Source organism: Lepidochelys kempii, chromosome 11, assembly GCF_965140265.1.
Source record: "Lepidochelys kempii isolate rLepKem1 chromosome 11, rLepKem1.hap2, whole genome shotgun sequence".
In the NCBI taxonomy this organism is placed as follows: domain Eukaryota; kingdom Metazoa; phylum Chordata; order Testudines; family Cheloniidae; genus Lepidochelys; species Lepidochelys kempii.
The window spans coordinates 32660190-32676765 of NC_133266.1; the positions used below are offsets into that span (position 1 = coordinate 32660190).

The 16576-nt window shown below is 40.7% G+C and overlaps 1 protein-coding gene across 6 annotated transcripts in view; it reads right to left on the bottom strand.

Moving 5' to 3' along the window:
* The window catches only part of BAZ2B (bromodomain adjacent to zinc finger domain 2B), a 353401-nt gene that overhangs the window by 252267 nt on the left and 84558 nt on the right, over positions 1 to 16576 (bottom strand). For 2 of the 6 annotated variants that reach the window (XM_073305567.1, XM_073305566.1), the window contains exon 4: positions 9346 to 9388. The exons of the other annotated variants lie outside the window; for them this stretch is intronic. The gene's annotated coding sequence lies outside the window, so the exon portion shown is untranslated. The remainder of the gene's footprint in view (positions 1 to 9345; positions 9389 to 16576) is intronic. 6 annotated transcript variants of the gene reach the window in all.

The window sequence follows — 16576 nt, forward strand, 5'->3', positions numbered from 1 at the left end:
ATGTAGTCTGTGAAGGAGAACAGAGAAGCAGGAATTCAAGAAAGGATGAGTCCATAGGCCAGTAACTAGAAAGGGGTACAGTGTGGAATCCAAGGACTTGGTAGGCATCCCTACAGAGTTTGAAGCCCATCTAAAAATATTTCTTGTGAGGAGATTAAAATAATAAAAACTATTTGCCAATTTCATGAATTTTGTAAATTTCACACACACTATTATGAACGTCATATTTACTCAAACACCGTATCTTCAAATTTGCATTCACAGTATTTTACATTTCTACAGCACTTTCCACATGAGGTCCCCCAGGACACTTTAGAAACACTAGTGAATTAATCCCCAGGACATGCCTATAGAGATACATCTATTAAAGTAATATCCATTTTACATAAGTGTGCACACCATGTTTAAACGGAAATTGCACACATTAGTTGTCTTGATACTAACTGCTTAGGGAAAATACTAATCGGATCTTAAATTGATTAAATACAATGTATTGGACACATACAAAGTGCTGCTTTAGAACAAGTTGATACTATTATCTTCTTAATTTGAACCAAAATGGACTAAACAGTAGTTGAGGCTTCACGGGACTTGCCTAGACTAAGTTACACTGGAAGTTAAAGCCATATCTGCTTGTGAGTAAGGGATATGGTTATTACATGATTTTAGAGAAGACAAATATGGGAACTCATTATCTTAGAAAGTATTACTATTTATTCGCTAAATTTACGCTTTCTGCAACTCCACAAGAATGGAATTACACTAGGATGAATTTGGCTCATTGTGCCTGTGAAATTAAGAGAAGAAAACTCTCACCTAAGAAGAAAAACTGAAGTAAAGTAGAGAGGATAACAACTGCATAATTTGGGGAAATCTTTGGCCTCTGTAGCTTGAAAACATTGTTCATCGCACCTGTGTTACTGGTTGTTAAATAAGCATATTCCAAACGAATTTTGTGTAAAACAGTTATTAATTTGGTTAAGTACATTTAAAAAGTAAAAAAATTAAAATAATTATTTTAAAAATTATTAATCCACAAGCTATCATACAAATACTTTTATTTCAAATCATATAAAAACCACCATGATTTACAGGACAAACTTCCTACAATCATTAGAGAGGCAAAACTTTGGATTTGCAGAATAATGACTAAGTTACTGTGAATTACAACGCTTCCTCAGCTCTCGTCCTCTAGCGCCCCTACTCTACTTGCGCTACACTGATGACATCTTCATCATCTGGACCCACAGGAAGGAGGCCCTTGAGAAATTCTACCTGGATTTCAACAATTTCCACCTCACCATCAACCTCAGCCTGGACCAGTCCACACAAGAGATTCCACTTCCTGGACAATACAGTACAAATAAGCAATGGTCACATAAACACCACCCTATAACAGAAACCTACTGACCACTATACTTACCTACATGCCTCCAGCTTTCATCCAAACCACATCACAACACAATCCATTGTTTACAGCCAAGCCCTAAAATACAACCGCATTTGCTCCAATCCCTCAGACAGAGACAAAACACTGCAGGATCTCTATCAGGCGCTCTTAAAACTACAATACCCACCTGGGGAAGTGAAGAAACAGATTGACAGAGCCAGAAGGGTACCCAGAAGTCGCCTAATACAAGTGATATTTGGCTGGATTCAATGATACAATGGATTTTACTTTATTCACTTTAATCTTTTAAACTGTAAACCAGATTACTGAAATTCAGACTTATTTGACAGATTTAAACAAACCCTTACCAACTGATACTTTCTTTGTGAGGCCTATCCTGTAATAAAGCAACAGAATGCCACTAGCCATCACCTACAGCCCCCCGCTAAAACCTCTCCAGCGCATCATCAAGGATCTGCAACCTATCCTGAAGGACGATCTCTCACTCTCACAGACCTTGGGAGACAGGCCAGTCCTCGCTTACAGATAGCCCCCCCAACCTGAAGCAAATATTCACCAGCAACTACACACCACACAACAAAAACACTAACCCAGGAACCAACCCCTGCAACGAACCCTGCTGCCAACTCTGTCCGCATATCTATTCAAAGGACACCATCATAGGACCCAACCACATCAGCCACATCATCAAGGGCTCGTTCACCTGCACATCTACTGATGTGATATATGCCATCATGTGCCAGCAATGCCCCTCTGCCATGTACATTGGCCAAACCGGACAGTCTCTACACAAAGAGAATAAATGGACACAAATCAGACATCAAGAACTGTAACATTCAAAAACCAGTAGGAGAGCACTTCAATCTCCCTGGACACTCAAACAACAAACTTAAAAGTCGCCATTCTTCAACAAAAAAAACTTCAAAAACAGACTTCAATAAGAAACTGCAAAACTGGAATTAATTTACAAACTTCACACCATCGAATTAGGCCTGAATAAAGACTGGGAGTGGCTAGGTCACTACAAAAAATAATTTTCCCTCTGTTGATACTCACCCCTTCTTGTTAACTGTTGGGAATGGACCACATCCACCCTAACTGAATTGGCCTTGTTAGCACTGACCTCCCACTTGGTAAGGCAACTCCCATCTTTTCATGTGCTGTATATTTATACCTGCTTACTGTATTTTCCACTCATGCATCTGATGAAGTGGATTATAGCCCACAAAAGCTTATGCCGAAATAAATTTGTTAGTCTCTAAGATGCCACAAGGACTCCACATTGTTTTTACTGATACAGACTAACACGGCTACCCCACTGAAACCTGTGAATTTTGGGTTCAATATCTCATGAATGTTTTAATCAGCAATAGGAGTGGTGTATGACTCCTTTCCAAATGTTAGCAAAAGTTGGTTAGCTCAAGCATCTATTAATAATATGATTTAAATTACAATAAAGCATCAGTTGGTAAAGGTTTGTTTAAATCTGTCAAACAAGTCTGAATTTTGGTAATCTGGTTTACAGTTTAAAAGATGAAAGTGAATAAAGTAAAATCCATTGTATCATTGAATCCAGCCAAATATCACTTGTATTAAAATGAATGGCTGTAAAAAGGAAGACTTAAAAATATATGATTTTAGTTTGAATTAAGAGTGACCGATTCAAATAAAAAAACCCTACTTTTATTAGTGAAATCACGATCAGCTATGCATATGGCAACCATGCACACAACCAGTTTTACAAGGCATTCCTGAAGAAACACAGATTTTTGTTCTGAAGTCTCAAACTAAAATGAAACCTCTGGAAAAGTGCATACTGTGTTTGCTCATTTCATAAAGTGAAGCTGGCTCCTCACATCAGTGCAACAGTTTTATTCTTTAATATTATCCTGGAGGAGTAGCAGTAGCAATGGCAACTTGTGATTTAGTTATGGTGTGTGCACACGCGTCCGATATATAAATATACATACACACACACTCTACAGTTTGGAAATTATTCTATGACATTTTCACTACAGGAAACTTTACCTATATATTACTTATAGCTAAATAAGTAATTAACTTTTTACTAACAGCATGTCAATTAAGTCATTTATGGGGTTTTTTTATCCATCAAAGTTAACTTTACTGTATTTTGAAGGAAAAGGTGGAAATAGAATTGTTCTAAAGATCAATCTTGAGCATCCAATACTTCCATTCCCTATTCTATATAAAAATACACATTAAAAGATTCTCATATAAAAAATAAAGAAGACAGGAAGATAACACTTAAAAACAAGATTTCTGACATTTGTACTGTTTTGGGATGGCAAAGAAGAAAAGAATAGAGCATGCATAGGAAGAATAAAAACAGCATGTAATCATAACTTAAGGGACAAATGCCACGATATGAGGCATAGAACCTGACATTCCGATTGGCATATCGGATATTGCTGAATTTACTGACTTTTTCTCAATTTCATCAGAGATGTTTTGTGTTAAATAAAAAAAAATGGCATTCAATTTCTGTTTTAAAAAACAAAATGAATAAACAGCACTTATTACTACTTGGGAGGCTTCAGCCATCAGAAAAATGCATATTTAAGAGATTTTAAAATACATGTTATCTGGTAGAAGCAAGATGACCTAATGTGTATTTAGTTTTAAAAATAGGGCTACTCCATATGTCCAATGTATTTTTAATGGGGATCAATTCATATCCTTAATAGGCTCACTATGAACACTGGGTATGCATATCTTACTCTTGAGGGCATTCTGCACACAAAAATTAAAAATTCTGCACACAATATTTTAAAATTCTGCAAATTTTATTTGTCATATAATGTGGAGGTTCCGACATGGCATTGGGGAGCACAGGCCACTAGCTGCACAGAGGTGGGAGATCACTGTACAGCTCTCCCCCGGGACATGAACCCAGCAGTGAAGCTGCACCCAACCCTGACACAGAGCAAGGACCGAGCCTGCCCCAGAAACACCCCAATGCCCTGCCCCTCCGTGCCAGGTGCAGCAGGTCTGGGTAGGCTGGCTCAGCAAGGCAGGATCCAAGTGTGAAGGGGCTTAGTGTGGGGTATCCGGGTATGGGTTGAGAGGGTTCTGTGAGGGCAATCTGGGTGCAGGCGGCTCAGTGGGGGATCGGGGGGAGGGGAGTATCTGGATGCACAGGGGCTTGCTGGGGGGTTCTGGGTGCAATGGTAATGGGACTCTGCAGGGGGGGTCCAGGTGAAGTTGGTTCTGGGTGTGCAGGGGTCAGTGGGGGTCCAGATGCTGGGGGAGTGAGGATCAGTGGGTGGGGATCCAGGGGCAACTGATTGGGGCTCAGTGAGGTGCAGGTGCCTCATTGGGGTGCTTCAGGTGCATCATGGGGGTCTGAGTACGCGGGAGTGAAGCTCAGTGGGATGGTCTGAGTATGAGGGGGTCTGGATGCACCGGGTTTGGGCGGATGGGGGAGCAGCTCCCCTTACAGGGATCTCTCCCTCTGCAGCTGAGGAGCGATGGGTGTAGGAAGTGGGGCAGGGGGAGTTTGCACAACTTCCTGCAGCTGGCAGAAAAATCTGAGGGTGCCATGCAAGGGAAGAGGAAGTCCCATCCTCCCCAGCCCAGCCAGGACTAGCAGCTGAGCCTGGCACAACATAGGAGACACCAGCAGGGTCTTCCCCAGTCCTGCCTACTGCCCCACAGTGATTTCTCTCTCTGCTGGCTGCCTGGGCACCCGAAACATACAGCTTGGGAGGATCTCATGACCACTCTTGTGGCTTCCCTTTGCTTCCCAATGAGAAAGTAATTTTTCTGCGGGAAAGCAAAGAAATCCACAGGGGATATAAATTCTGTGCATGCACAGTGGCGCAGAATTCCCCCAGGAGTAAAGCAGTAAGTCCACATAGTCCAATCACAACTGGCTTAGTACTAAGTGATGGTGGCTGCCCGTTTTCATCACCTGATAACTTTCTGGAAAAGTTATTTTTTGTGTTGAAATGTTCATGCTTTGACTCCAGCCAGAGATGAATCTTTGTGGAAAGTCTGAACAAAATCCCTTCACACTGCTTTAGTTCTGTGAAGGCAAGGAAAGGCATGCTTTTTCCACATTTAAAAAACAAAACAAAAACTACACACACTTCAATCTTTTCTCGTGCAACACAACATTAAAAAGTGGCTGAAATCTGTTCATAAGTAGTTTTCACTGAGGTCCACAACCACATTTGAAAAACAAAATTGTGTGAATAGTATTCAAGTTATCCGTGACTGAAAATAGGCTATTGCATACGCACAACAGAAAATGTCATTAAGTCAGAGGCTTCACATGCACAGTTCATTTTTCCAATGGACAATCAGACTGCGCCTACACTGGAAGCGAAGGGTGTGATTCCCAGCTCATCTCGCTAAAAACAGGAGCATAGACACTGTAGTGTGGGCAGCAGCAGCAATGGCACAGGCCAGCCATCTCAAGTACATACCTGCAGGGTTGTCTATGGCAGTGGCTCTCAACCTTTCCAGATTACTGCATCCCTTTCAAGAGTCTCATTTGTCTTGAGTAGTCCACATTTCACCTCACTTAAAAACTACTCGCTTACAAAATCAAAGATACAAAAGTGCCACAGCACACTCTGACTGAAAAATTGCTCACTTTCTCATTTTTGCCATACAATTATAAAATAAACTAATTTGAATAAAAAGAGTGTACTTAAGTGTATAGCAGGGGTGGCCAAACTTACTGACACTAGGAGCCACGTACAACAGTCTTCAGAAGGTCGAGAGCCAGGGCACACTTGACAGGGTTCCAGGCTTCACCCACACAGGAGGCACCTGCCAGGGCTCCAGCCCCACTCCTGTTGAAGCCCCAAGCCCCGGCAGGTGTTCCCCACAGGGCTGAAGCCCAAGACCCCCCGCTCCACCACCGGGCAGAAGCACCTACCCCACCACCCCTCTGCAAGGCAGAGATCCGGAGCTCCCCCCACACGTCTAGTAGGTGGAGAATGGGGAGGGCTGGCTCCGCGAGCTGCACTTTAACGGTAAAAGAACTGCATGTGGCCCGTGAGCCACAGTTTGGTCACCCCCCGTGTATGGTACACAGAGCAGTGTGACAAGTCATTGTATGGAATTTTAGTTTGTACTGACTTCACTAGGGCTATTTATGAAGCCTGTTGTAAAAGTAGGAAATATCTATATGAGTTGATGTAAACCCTGGAAGACCTCTGAGTACCCCCCATGGGTATATGTACCCCTGGTTGAGAACAACTTGTCTATGGCACTATACATATGCATTTTCCTTCAAAGGTGCACATTTAACCTGTTAATAACATGCATTCGTAAGTATAAATGTTGTTTAAAAAAACCCTAAGATCTGATCATGATAACCCATCCTCACCTAAGTCATTTTTACTAATATGACTAATCCAATGTAAAGCCCTGATCATGCCAAGACTTCCGTAAAATTAGCTCCTTTGGAGTCAATGGGACTTCTCCTGTACATGAAATTAAACATGTGTGAGAGTTTTTGCAGAATCATGGCTTAAGAAATTGGACATACTTATGTTAGGGATACACTACTTAGCTTATTCACCTCTATGCAGTGGTTTATCATAAGGCTTACATACTGCTTTAAAATTCCACTTCAGCAGAAACAGGACCCAATTCAGCCCACACACAAGTACGTGCTTAACTTTAACCAACTGTTTAAATCCAATTGACTTAAGTAGCATTTAAGCATAGGCTTAAATGCTCTGTTGAATTGTGGCTTTAAGCAATACTTACACGATGCATAGGTCTTATGCGGTCACTCTGTTCAGGGGTCAGTTTCACTTTATTTATATATGTGGCTTTTACATTTTAAAGAAACCTAATGAGGGTTTTCAGCTTTTTTACATTTATGTAAAGAACTGGGAAAGTTAAGGCCTCAGAAGATCAATATACTCAAGCTTTAAGCACATGAGCAGTCTTCACTGAAGTCTTTGGGATTACTCAAGTGCCTAGAATTAGACACATGCTTTAGTAATTCAGGCCTAATATGTTCTTTTTTAAAAATATGTTAAATGCATTGTTGAAGTTGAAGTTAAGAAATGCAAAAAAGAAAAGTCATGCTATGATCCTGATTCTGAGTGTGTTGTGATAGGCAAGGACAAAATGTGTTAAAACACTGGTGGGAGATGGACAGACAGATCCACAGATTTTCAGATATGTAGTATTCTCAGTTCCCAGTATTCTTGTAATAAACATATAGTATCAAATACTAGAGATATAAAACATGACCAAAGTTAACTATTCTATAGAAGCAATACCATTTTCCATTTCCTGATTTTTAGAACAATTATGTTAACTATGCAACCTTAACAGCGTATGAACGTTATTTGCAGATAAAGAGCAATCTAGTGTCTTTTCAGACAACTTTTAAATTTTAATTTTTTTTTTTTTAGAGTACAACTCAGTATAGAAGTGGCTCCATCATTCTACTGTATCTGTTTCAACTCGAGTGTATTTTGTCTTAGTCAAGGTCTACCCTATAAACTTATAGCAGTATAACTAAGTCACTCAGGGATGAGAGAAATCCACACCCCTGAGCAACGCAGTTGTTCTGATCTAGCCCACAATGTAGACAATGCTGTCAACAGGAAGGCTTCTCCTGTCGACATAGCCACTGCCTCTCATGGAGATGGATTAACTACACTGATGAGAGACTCTCTCCCATTGGCATAGCAGCCTCTTCACTGAAACGCTACAGCTGTGCCGATGCAGCATTTTATGTGTAGACCAGTGGTTCTCAACCTATTTATAATTGTAGGCCACAGGTTGAGAACCACAGACCCCTAAGCCCAGCACCCCCAGCCCTGAGACCCCTCCTCAGAGCGGGGCCAAGAGCGGAGCCGCAGGCCTGGGCAGCTGGAACCTGGACCCTGCCCCACAGCCAGGATCTGGGTTTTTTTAGCACACAGCTGGGCTGCAGCTGTGTGTTAATTGGGCCGCATGCGGGCTGCAGGTTGAAAACTACTGGTGTAAACGTACCCTTAACCAATAAACTGAAAAAAACCTAACATTTTTATAGTAAGTATTATGTATTTTTCTTCTGGTGAAGTTCTACACTATTAATTCAAGTTCTGTTTCATCTCCATATTATCCAATACAAGAGTCAAGACAGACCCCTGTATATGTCAGGTGGGGTGACCACAGGCCTTTCTTCAAACCAGATTTCAATATTACTCTATGACATGGTCATCAAAAGGCACATAGGTAATAAACAGCTGCAGCATTGTTATGTAATGACTTGACCAAATATGTTACCACCCTGAGTTTTAATTACTACTACTTTCTAGCATCCTGTAAGCAGTTTGTGGCAAGAACCATCTCTCTCTCTCTCTTTTTTTTTTCGTTCAATAAACTGTGCCTACTACAATGAGGTCTTGGTCCATGACAGAGATTTCTTGGCACTACCAAATTACAAACAGCAAGATAACCAGTACCTTTCGGTAACAAACTTGTTTTACTGAAGAACTACTAGAATTATTTTCCAGTGAAATCAAATATTAGTTCATCATCTAATGTGTAATCTAGTTAACTGTTGCCAGTACAACTCCAGCAGGTTTGGGGTTTTTTTAGGTGTGTTATGTAATGTAAGATAAGTTTTTTTAAAGCTAGATGCCTTTTTGAAAATCTAAACTTTAAAGCAAAATTTAAAAACCCACACCCCTACATCAGTAAAAGAATATACATTTAGATTTAAAAAATGCTAATGCATTTTTGTAACAAAGGTAGAACAAGGTCCTGCCAATTCTTTTCTCCTTGCAACATTTCATTCCTGCATCCCTTGCATTGTTTCAGATGGCTGTGACTTCAAGTGTTGCAAACACAAAATCCTAAATTCAGGATGTGGCAAGGAAGTATATTAGTTATTGTTAAGTCTAAACAGACTAACTTTTTTAGGATGACAAATAGATTAAATTTTTTACCTTTATGGTTCAACTTTGCTGTCTGAGTTTGTTTTAAATAGCCCTAAAGAAAAAAAAATTTAAAAAGATCAGCTCCTGCTGTGAAAGGAAAATATTTAAATACTACGATAACCATTTAGATACAGCTTCCATCATAAAAAAAAAGTCTAGAATTACAATATTCTATTTTCACCTACTAAAATATGTTTTTAAAGTGGTGCCTTAGATTTAGAAAAACAAGCAGAGAGTTATGAATAATAAATAACTTTCCAAGTTAAAGGAAATTTCTTCAGGCAAATATTTTTCCATTTCAACCCACAGCTGTAAAATATTACCATGCTTCTGCATTTCCTCATCTACAAAAAGAAACATTTAAGTCTGCCAACTTCATTGTAAAATGAATCACAAATATGTCCAAGAGCGTGCAATATTTTACATTATTCACACACAAAAAGCAGAGCTATTTGTGTGAAGAATGGATATATATTGAGTGAAAATAAGTTAATTTTAGAAACAGAGCTCAGTTGATATAGTTTACCTTTGAATGGTAAATTAATAAAATTTTAAGTTATACTTTTCCCTGTACATAACCTGCATGGAGCACATCTATACCAATGGGTTTCAAACTGCGGGTGGCAACCAAGTTCTGGGTCGTGGAATGTAAAGCACTGGGTCGTGGCTGCTCTGGTCAGCACCACGGACCAGGCCGTTAAAAGTCTTGTCGGTGGTGCTGCCCAGCTATAGCAGGCTAGTCCCTATCTGTTCTGGAAGCAGCCAGCAGCAGGTCCGGCTTCTAGGCGAGGGGGCCACGGGGCTGCACTTGCTGCCCCACCCCAAGCACCGGCTCCGCACTCCCATTGGCCAGGAACTGGCCAATAGGTGCTGGGGGGGGGCGGTGCGAGAGTGTCCTCCCCCTAGGAGCCAGACCTGCTGCTGGACGCTTCCGGTGCGCAGCACGGTCCGCGGTGTCAGGACAGGCAGAAAGCCTGTCTTAGCACCCCCACTGCACCGCTGACTGGGAGCCACCCGGGGTAAAGCCCATGCTCCAATCCCCTGCCCCAGCCCTGAGCACCCCAAACCCAGAGCCCCCTCCTGCACCCCAAACCCCTCATCCCCAGCCCAGAGCCTGCATCCCCAACCCAGAGCCCTGACACCCTCTCGCACCCCAACCCCTGCCCCAGCCCAGAGCCCCACACACACACACCCTGAATCCCTCATTCCGAGGCCTCCCCGCAGCCCTCAAAAAAAAAAAAGTTTGAAAACCACTGATCTATACTATTTTGAAGTGACATGGCAAGTACAAATCAGAAAAACAACATTGTGTAAAGCATGGAGGAAGTTCAGGTCAACTCTCTCTACATTTAGATGGAGACCCATTGCAAAATAATTATTTAAATGTGATGGTTACAAATTAAACATGCTAAAGTCAGGAAATTCACAAAAATCTGTACTAGGGCTTAAAGTAACTGTGGACTAGTACTGTTCTTATAAGAGTCACAGTTGTGCGTCCAACTGAAGAGTCCACCCCCTCAATGCATGCATTTCACAGAGCTGCACAAGTACCGTAGTATGAAATATGCATTTTTCAGAGTGCACACTTCACCTGGAAATTTAAGCCCACCGATTCACCTTTTGAACCCACCCTATGGGACAAACTAATCAGGACAATGAACTTGCATCAACTGTGAGGTGAGAACTAATCCTCTCAGTGTTCAAGATTAAGCTATTGTCATTTGTGAGGGAGCTTGCACCGCCTAGGCTAGCCTGATTTCTTGTGCTAGACTCAGGTCAGGATGACACTAGAAACTTTTGCTAGTATAGTAACATCGAGTAGGGTGTGGGTTTTTTTTTTTTTTTAACATCATACACATTTCTATATTGGCAAATGCCCTAGCGAAGACAGTTATACCAGCAAAACGTGCTTTTGCCAATGTAATTGATTTTGTTTGTGGAATCATAAGTTATATCCACAAAAACACTCTTGCACCAATAGAAGTTGTGTCTGCATTAGGAGGGTTTACTAGCATAGCTATACCAGAAAATGTTTTTTAATGTAGATTAGGCCTCAGAGTAGCTTAACCAAAATGCAACTGAGCCAGCAGCTGAACACAGGCAGGAGGAAAGAGTCAGGAAACCATCTAGTGGGACCAACTGCACTTGGGAGCCAACTCTACAAAACAGCAAGAGAGAAACCCAGGACAAGAAACAGCTTTGAACAAGTAATAGAGGCAAAGCAGGAAGCCATAGTTAGTTCTTTTCATGCAGGGAATGTGGCATCAGCTAGCCCTGGTAGGGATGTTGAGATGGGATCATGAAGGGCACAGTATGGTTTAAAAAACCTCTACAGAATAGAATGGTCAGCGCCATTAGATAGTTAAAATGAGACCTAGGAATTACCCAATGGTCCAGGACTAAAGAGATCCAGCCACATTGTCCCAATGTTTGCTTATATTAAGCTTTAACAAGAATTCTTTCATTTGGTGTGTCGCCTGTTTTAATAAACTTTTTACGCAGCTAAAACTAGTATCATTATTTCTTGTTTGACAGAGACCCATGTTTGTTGGGCATCCCATCTGTAGTTTGGATGAAGAAACCTGCCTCTCACTGGACACCACATGCAATCTAATGAAGAGTTTATAATATAACACACCGCTCAACTATCATCCATGTGGTTACCAACACTTCATGAGAACCCACAAATACATGTGTTGTGATTCAAATTAATTTAAAATGCCAATTTTTAGTCTTTAATGGGAAGTACACAATATTTTTTAAAACAAGAGCGATTTTTATGTATACCACATCACACAACTTTCTCCCTAGATTTTAAAGTACTATGTAGATTTCAGGAGCCTTTTGATTCCTGAAGAGCGTAGGAGGTTTTCGGCCAACTGGCACTTGCAAACTCTCTATTCACAGCCAACTGCTGAAATCCACACACACCAAAAAAAAAACCCCAAAACCACCACACACACTCAGCTGCTTTTTGGAGGTCAGAACAGCATCAAGCAGGAAGTGAAAGTTTTCAAAATTGTTTTTTAAACCTTTACCTTATTTTCCCTAATAAGTCATCCGTTTCCATGGGAAGAGAGGCAGAAACAGGTTGAACAGCCAGAAGTGTGTCAATTTCAGTTGCTGGCTGCTGGTTCCCCAGTTCTGCTCCTGTTTCCATGGCAACTGATGTAGCATCAGGGAAAACAAAAGGTAAAGGACAAACAACAGCTAAGGCATAAAACAACAGTTTGCAAAAATAAATTAAAAAAAAAAAGATGAGCTGAATACTTTAAAATGTTAATAAACTTAAATTACAAGATTAGAGGCCTGGTCCTAGAAATCAAACAAGCTGTCCTTGACTTCACTGGGAATATTCCCCTAAGTATGGCTTGACGAATTAAGGCCCCAGTTTTCAGGAAACCCCCCCGAGATCTTCAAAGCATGAACAACTGTCATCAGCCAGTAAGATGCTTTTTTCATAATTTCTTACTCACACTTCATAGGTATACATGTGTTTCTGCACACATGCACTTATCTATGTACTCAAGTGACTCCTGCCACCACAATAGTTGAGTACCTCCCAGACATTTAAAGATAGAAACAACAAAAACAACTTCTCCCTCTCTGTTTCTTCCTAGCACGTTTGCCATTGGGTTTCCAAATGCAATCTGTTGAGATGAGTTCTGCACTATGCGGTATTCAGTCATAGTTAAATACAAACTATTGAGCAGCTAGCCATTAGCTCAAGACAAATCAACAACTAGCTGCTGGTTGGTTGAAACAAGGTCACTTTAATCATGTCTTTGTCATGTAGAGTATTCCAAGACATGGGACATATCCCCTCCCCAAGCACTATTCTTTACCATTTCCTTCTCTGTGAAGTTCTTGCTCCTCACCTCTCTGGAACTCTTCCAGCAGGTTTGTCTGTCTACACTGAGAATAGGCAGCAGGTGCCTTTACCATTCAGGTGCACAACAACATCCTTTCTGCTGGATGTCACAGCTGCTCAAGGCCATATTGCACTGGATCCTGTGAAACATCTGAGCATTGAAGGCATTGTCTGCTACTATTCACTAGGACTCTCTCTGTCAGCTGTCCTATAATTCCTTGTTCTTGGAAAGTATCTTGAGCTCAACCATTACAGCTGGTACCTTTGGGTCTCAGAGAGCCCCCAAGATCCTTTCTGACAGCTGCTTTCTGTACTCTCCAGAAAGAGAGAATAAAGGGTCCAATAAATACCAACATATTATCAGTAGGGGAAAAGTGCAGAAAGGAACACTAATGAAACAGAGACAGAAGAATGATCATCTGGGTATGACTGCAAACCAAAGATGATTGTTCTTCTATCTCTCATGGAAGATGATGCATATACATCTTCCCATACTTTGGTGTCCAGCTTCTAATTTCTGCTCCACTTCATTGGAGTGATCTATTACTTTTGCTCCCTGATATGCAGACAGTATAAATATCTCATATCACAGAAAGAGCACAATATTTATGTTAGTATTCAATCAGCCCCTTTTATTAAAATGTTTATAAAACACTAGGGCAAAACTTTCATCCTATAGTTAACAGAAAGTTTGCTGAAGATATCCTTTAAAGTAGAAGTTCTCAACTGGAGTCTGGGGGCTCCTGGGGGCACAAGTAGGTTTCAGGGGGGCCTCCAAAATAAACCAGAGAGCAAAGCCAATGTTAGACTCACAGAAGCCCAGGGCAGAAAGCCGAAGCCTGCATCCTGCCATGCGAGGCTGAAGCCAAAGCCCAAGCAACTTCGCTTTGCGGAGCTCCCTGAGGTTTGGGGCCCTGGGCAATTGCCGTGTTTGCTACCCCCTAATGTCGGCCCTGGCTTTTTTTAATCTACTGGATATTTAGAAAAATAGTTGCTGTGGCATAGGTGGGCTGTGAAGTTTTTATTCCATGTGGGGGAGGCCTGAGAAAGAAAAAGGTTGAGAACCCCAGCTTTAAAGTACATGAAACCCACCTTAGTATGCAATGGACATAAAAAAATAAAACCCTCACAAATTCAGAAGCCATCAGTCACACAAACAGCCAACTCCAATCAGAAAGCACTTTTCAAAAACCACCTTGGGACCTGTGAATTCTGAAAAACGGTTTGAAAACACTTTCCAAAAAGGCCTACCTATTTTTGGATTCCTTGATATAGTTTCCCAGCCCACATTTGACTGCTGTTTTGTAACCTCAACTGAAGAGCCACATGACAGTGTCATAAACAAATCCCTTATCAGAAGGCTACTAAATCAAACTCTACAATGGATTCAGTAAATTCATGTTGAAAATGTAATTTCCTTTCTTATGTAAGTGGACATATGGGTGAAATAACCTCAGACACTGTTACAATGGTGTCATGCCGAATATCAGATCTTCTTCCTATTCATGAGGTTTTTGAGCCAATTTTGTACCTTTTGTCCTCAATGGCTTTCATGCTTACTGGTATTTAGCTTGCTAAACAAATGTTCAACAGCCAAAGAATATATTTATTTTAATTATAATAGGAGTTTTGTTGTTGTCAGATGATTTCTCTCCAAGTCCAATACCAACATGTTTGGCACTAGAAGATATCATACATGAACCAATAGGAGTCCTAGGTCACACCCTATATCCCTTCTCACCAAACCAGTGTAGCCTGGCTCCCTCCAGAATAATCCTATAGTACACCCAAAATGAAAACATCCACAGATAAGCACATCCTTCATGAGCTCAGGAAAACAAAAAAGAAAGCATTAATACTTTACTTATTCTTCCTTATTTCAATTAAAGGAAGACTATGTACAATTTATCAGAGTGCTACCTGGCAATCTGTCTAATTTTATAATCCAGCAAGACCAACTGTGCATATGTAGGCTGATCAAATCCCAGTAAAATATAGTCTATAACCTGTTTCTATATATCAAAAATGCTGCTACTTTAAAAATTACTCATTCAATTTTGAAAAACTGAATTCAATCTTCATGCATTAGGACAAGATGCTCTTTATGACCACTACAGTTAATGCTAAAAATTACTGATTGCAACCTACTGGCTTTTTTTTTAGCAAGTCATATAACTTACTACAACTTCCACTTTTTGGGGTTACATTTTCCATGATTGGCCTCCACCAAAAAACTTTGAGAAAATGGCTCAGCCAGTTTTGAGTGAGAAGAAAATGTGGATGTAGAAGGCAATGGGGTTTCTCTCCATCACATGTATAAGATAAGTTATTGTGCCTTTTAAACAAAAAAACCCAAGAAGTTAACACTTGAAATCTGGGACTGAAATAGCCCTCTTTAAAGAGCAGTGCAAGACTTTTACTGGAGACAACTAGGCTTTAACCAAGTTATGACCATCTGAAAAAATCACATACCAAGTATATGCATAGGTTGGGTTTGCTTTTGGTTGTCCTTTTGGTTACTTGCACTAAGCATCTTTGGGTGCTGCACGTCCACAGCTAAATTAAGTTAGCAGTCTTTTCATCTATGTTGCTGAAGGTGACCAAAAGAGCAGGAACTGAAGGAAGAGACCAGTGTTCTTCCCTCAGCCTCTGGGGGTCTTGTAAGATGCCTTTGAAACAATCCAGTCCTGATACACTCAATGTATGTAGAAAGGAAGGGCTCGTGCAGCCTCACAAAGACTTTTAGGAGGAAATCCCCCTCAAATGCATTTTGTAAACTCAAACAACTTAACACCCCAGGCTGCAGACCTCCTATGGTATGCAGGAGAGGTGCTCCTTCCGAGCTGTCTGCCTCCTAAAATAATTGCGTGGGGCATTCTGGTGTCACTCCAGAATATGGATTTCTCATGCCTTGTTTAAAATTATTTTACAAGTCACCAAAACTACAACAACTACATAAATATAACATTACCCTTGACCACTAAGGAAGTTAGGAAGTACCAAAAGATATGGTTGTACAAACAACCGCATTACAATACAGTCATTATATGATCACATACCATTTCCCCAAATACATATTATCTTCTGTGACCTAAGACAGATAGTACCACAAGGCTACACTTCAATGCCAGGTCTATGAAAATCATTTATGGAGAAGTACACAGTAAACTGTACTTACATTACATATTAAGTGCAACACTGAGTAACAGTGAAAATTTATCGGCATCTATAGGCTACCTATATTAGCAGATTAATTTGTTGCATATTTAACAGCCTCATCTTCTGAACTGTGCCTTATAAAAGCTGTATAGCGGGTTGAATAGTGATGATAGTAGAAGTGCTGATCAATGATTAAAATACATACTTGAG